This window comes from Gossypium arboreum, chromosome 3, assembly GCF_025698485.1.
Source record: "Gossypium arboreum isolate Shixiya-1 chromosome 3, ASM2569848v2, whole genome shotgun sequence".
NCBI lineage: Eukaryota > Viridiplantae > Streptophyta > Magnoliopsida > Malvales > Malvaceae > Gossypium > Gossypium arboreum.
Genome location: NC_069072.1, coordinates 38,376,369 through 38,381,562, shown reverse-complemented (window position 1 = coordinate 38,381,562; position 5,194 = coordinate 38,376,369). Strand labels below are relative to the sequence as shown.

The window sequence follows — 5,194 nt, the reverse complement described above, 5'->3', positions numbered from 1 at the left end:
TTTCTTTATGTTTTGTTGTTTTCCCAATTTTGAGATGTTTCCCTCTATTGTTATGAACTAAATTCCTTAAATACCTAAGGGAGATGAAACCTAAGACAAATCTTATTACTATTTGAATTATATGATAAATACTTGTTCTTATTCTTAATTGTGAAATTAACCCTTGCTTTAATATTCCAGGATATTAATTCAGGTTTTTGATGTGCTTATTCAGAGGAGGAAAATTCTCTGTTTAAGAGTAGATCGCCCATAATTAAGCGGAGTTGCATGCAATCCTAGAGATAGGACGACATAAATCTGCCGGATTAGAGTCAAATCTAATAAGGGAATCCATAGATCGAGTTAATGCGACAATAGGGGTTTTAATTAGAAAGAGATTTCGATTAATCAACCCAGAGTCAGTTGTTTTTAGTCTCGAGAGAGATATTAACATAAATCAGGGATTCTTACGGATTAAGTCAAGTGAATAAATCATCTAATTTAGAGGTAATAAGTAAAGTCTAGGTGAATTCTTCCTTGGGCATTGTCTTCTCCATCAGTTTTCCAAAAGTATTTTCCAACTTTAATCTCTGTCGCAATCTTAGCTAATTAGATAATTAATTTTAGATTAAAAATTCTCTCAATTGTTAGGCTAGATAATAAAAAGATAGTAATTACTAGCACTTTTAGCCCTCATGGATACGATATTTTCGGTCTCACCATAACTATACTACTGTTAGATAGGTGCACTTGCCTCAGTCGAATTTTTAGTTAGTTTTACGACCATCAAGATTTTGGCGTCGTTGCCGGGGAACTAAGATATTAGGAACGCTTAATTTTTATTACTTTAGCCATTTTTCTTTTAATTTAATTTTGTTTTTATTTTTAATTACTAATTTTTCTTTTCTTTACATCTGGTAGGTTTTTATAGTTTATGACTAGAAGAAACTCGTCAGGACCTTTACTTTTTGATAGTGAGATCGAGAGTACAGCTCGCAGAAACCGAAGAGAAATAAAGCACAGCCTACAATACATAGAAGAAGAGTGAGAGGACGATAGCCATACTACAATCGAGGAGATGGCTGATAATTAGAATTATCCGTTACCTCCTGTGGTTGCTGCAAATCCAGTAGATCAAAATCCTATTCCTTGTACTATGTATGATTATGCTAAACCTAATTTAACAGGAACTGAATCGAGTATCGTTAGACCTGTTGTTGCTGCAAATAATTTTGAACTGAAACCTAACATGATTCAAATGATACAACAGTTTGTTCAGTTTGATGGTTTGCAGGACGAGGATCCAAACACTCATTTGGCAAATTTTCTGGAATTCTACGACACCTTTAAGATCAATGGTGTTTCTGACGATGCCATTCGCCTACGGTTATTTCCCTTTTCATTGAGGAATAAGGCTAAATAGTGGTTGAACTCGTTACCACAAGGGTCAATCACCACTTGGGAACAAATGACTGAAAAATTTTTACTTAAATATTTTACTTAAATATTTCTCTTCTTTTATGCAGATGGATCTAGAAACTCTTTATGATGCATGGGAGAGATACAAAGATCTATTGAGAAGGTGCCCTCACAATGGGTTACCTCTTTGGCGGCAAGTTCAGACTTTTTACAATGGTGTAGACCCCTCAACAAGGCAACTGATCGATGCAGCCACCGGTGGAACTTTAAACAAAAAAACACCTGAAAAGGCTTACGAATTTATTGAAGAGATGTCACTGAATAACTATCAGTGGCAAGTCATGAGAACAAAGCCGAAAAAAGTAGCTAGTGTTTTCAACCTCGATGCGGTCGCTATGCTCTCTAACCAGGTAGAACTTTTAAATAAAAAGATTGATGGTTTGTATGGTTCTACTAAGGTACATCTAGTGATGCAGTATGATTCAAATGGAGGAGGAATGCACAACACAGACTATCCATCCTTCAAACCTAGCACTGAGGAGGAACAAGTCCACTATATAGGTAATAATTCTAGATCTCAAAATAATCCATATAGTAAGACGTATAATGCAGGTTGGAGGAACCATCCCAATTTCTCGTTGAGTGGTCAAGGAAATCAAAGACCACAATATCCTCTAGGTTTTTAACAACACATTATCAACAAAACAAGAAATCAAACCTTGAAGAGATGCTCACAAAATTCATCTCGGTGTTAGAAACTTATTTTTAGAATACCGAAATAGTGCTTAAGAATCAGCAAGCGTCAATTCAAGGGCTCGAAACTCAAATAGGGTAGCTTGCTAAGTTGCATTCTAAACGACCATAAGGTAGCATGCCCAGTAACACAAAAACTAACCCAAAGGAGCAACTCCATGCCATCACTGTGCGAGGCAAAGAAGGGTTAGTTGAATCTAAATTTGAAACGAGGCACGAGGCTGTGGTAAGTAATGGTAAGGATGAGATGAATCATGGTGCACAGGAGCCGGTAAGTAAAGAGTATAAACCTCGTGTGCCATACCCTAAGGTGACAAGGAAAGACCACATGGACGAGCAATTCGGTAAATTCCTTAAATTACTAAAAAAGTTGCATATTAACTTACCGTTTATTGAAGCTCTTTCGTAGATGCCAAATGCAGTGAAATTTTTAAAGGAGCTCTTGGCTAATAAACGAAAGTTAGATAATGCATCACATGTGGAATTAAACGCAGTTTGCTTAGCCATTCTACAGAATAAGCTACGCAACAAACTAAAAGATCCAGGGAGTTTTACTATCCCTTTTTTAATTGGTAGTTTAAATATTAAGAATGCGTTGGCTGATCTAGGCGCGAGCATTAATGTTATGCCTTATAAAATGTTTAAACAACTCGATCTTGGAAAACCCAAACAAACTAGGATGAGCATTCAACTGGCAGATAAAAAATTAGGTTTCCTAGGGGTATCATTGAAGATATGCTAGTCAAAATTGATAAATTTATATTCCCAATTGACTTTATTGTTCTAGACATGGATGAGGATAGTGATGCACCTTTAATTTTAGGAAGGCCCCTTTTAGCAACTGCTAGAACTATCATAGATGTTGGCACAGGTGAATTGATACTTTGTGTAGGAGATGACACGATTAAACTTCAAGCTCGTGATTCTGCTAATATATCTAGTAATTAGGACGATTGTTTAAGTTCTGTTAACTTGAGTAAAGTTAAGGTGCAAACTTCTTTACAGGAAACACCTAGGAAGAACATGATGGATCCACATTCTAGTCCATGTGACAAAAACAGAATGAGTCATGAGGAACGAAGACTACAAATTGATGAACTAGATGAATGGCAGACACATGTCAAGGAGCAACCAAAAGTACACGAACGTGATGGATCCACAGTCCATGTGAAAAAAACAAAATGAGTCATGAGGAACGAAGACTACACATTGATGAACTAGATGAATGGCAGACACATGTCAAGAAGCAACCAAAAGTACACGATGAATCAAAGCGACGCCATGATGAGTGTAGGGATGAAACAAAGCAATTTAAGGTTGGGGATAAAGTATTTTTAAATGAAAAGGATCCCTGAATTGCTATTTTAGAGCTAATGCAAATAGAGTGACTCCTTTCACGGTATTGAATGTTTTCCCATACGGTACAGTCGAGGTAAATCATTCTCAATTCGGAACTTTCAAGGTAAATAATACTCAACTTAGACCTTATTTTGAAAAAATTAATAGCAGGGGTGAGGAGTTTCAACTCCTCAACCCACCGTGACAACACAAAATTGAGGTAAGTCGAGCTTAGATTCTAAATAAGCGTTTCTCGGGAGGTAACCTGAGCACTAACACCACTAACTAGTTCATTTTAGCTATTTTTCATGTTATTTATATAGGTACAGTGACCCACACGGCCTAGACACACGAGCGTGTCCTTTGTCAAATGGAAATAGGGCTAAAAATCCCCAAATATCAAGCCACATGGGCGTGCGACATAGCCGTGTAGACCACACAGCTTGGACACACGGGCGTGTCCTAGGTCGTGTGAAAACTGGAGCTAAATTTTCAAATTTTAAATAAGTCAGGGAGCCACACGAGCAAGGCACAGTCGTGTGTTCGGACACACGGGCGTGTGGGATATCACACAGGAGGGGGAGAAGCGAACAACATTGCACACGGCCGTGCGATACGGCCGTGTGAACCATACAGCCTGGACACATGGGCGTGTCCTCAGCCGTGTGATGAATAGGCATTCCATATTCGTGATTAACACAGGCTAAACTCGAGCCACACTGGCGTGTGCCACGGCCGTGTCTCTTTTAAAACCCCCAACTCTAACACTTTTGTGTTCTTTTACTCAAAATTTCCCCCCAAAACCCTAGCCGCCGTAGCAACCTCTTCCTCTGGCCACCACCCACCACCGGTCAACTCCCCCCATTCTCCCTTCCCTTTCTATTTCTTTCTTCCCCCTCCTTTATCTTTTTCCCCTCCCCTCTTTCTCATTCTTTTTCCCTTTCTCTCCCTTCCCAAACTATGTACGGCTTAGCTCCCCATGCCCGTGTCATCCTCCTAATAGCAGCAACCCTGTCCGATCGACCCACCCCGCGTACACAAAGCACCCCTCACATTTTTTTCCCCTCTCTCCCTTCACCCATCCGAACCCAAGAACCACGCCACTCTTCCCTACAGACCAGCACCAATGCAACCCCCTAACCCTCTTTCCCCTCCTTTCTCCTTTTCTTTGTGTGCAACACTCACAATCTCCAATCCACCACCGTTCGCACCTCCAGCCACCACTGACAGTTTCCCCTTTTACCCCTTCTAATTAGTATTATTATTATTATTGGAATTATTATTTTGTTATGCATTTTATTTCTTTATCTTTATCTTGGTCTTTCTTTTAGTTTTGTTTTATTATGCCTTTGAGTTATTTTAGTTTTGTTTGCTGCAGATTAGTTTAGGTTAATTCTATTATGTTTAAATTGCTACTACTATTCTATTAGAAGCTCCATATTTAGTCTATCATGTTAGTCATATCTGTATCCTGCCAATTCATATAAGTCTAATATTCGTTATTTTGTTAACTTCATCACTCATTACCATTCCTCTAAATATTGTTTTGGATTTCCTTAGCAGGCACTCATTTGTTCCATCCATAGTTTGTCTACATCATTATTAATTTTTTACTTGCTATTTTATTATCTAGTTGTTCCTTGATTTGGATTCTTTTACTCTTATAGGAACACCATGACAAACACACGAGGCAAGAAGATTGCCA

The 5,194-nt window shown here is 38.4% G+C and overlaps 1 non-coding gene across 1 annotated transcript; it reads right to left on the bottom strand.

The window, feature by feature from the left end:
• Nucleotides 1–1,475: 1,475 nt before the first annotated feature.
• LOC128290731 (small nucleolar RNA R71) lies at nucleotides 1,476–1,579 on the bottom strand. Its single transcript, XR_008280519.1, has one exon. It is a non-coding gene; the product is annotated as a small nucleolar RNA R71 (small nucleolar RNA).
• Nucleotides 1,580–5,194: the final 3,615 nt, after the last annotated feature.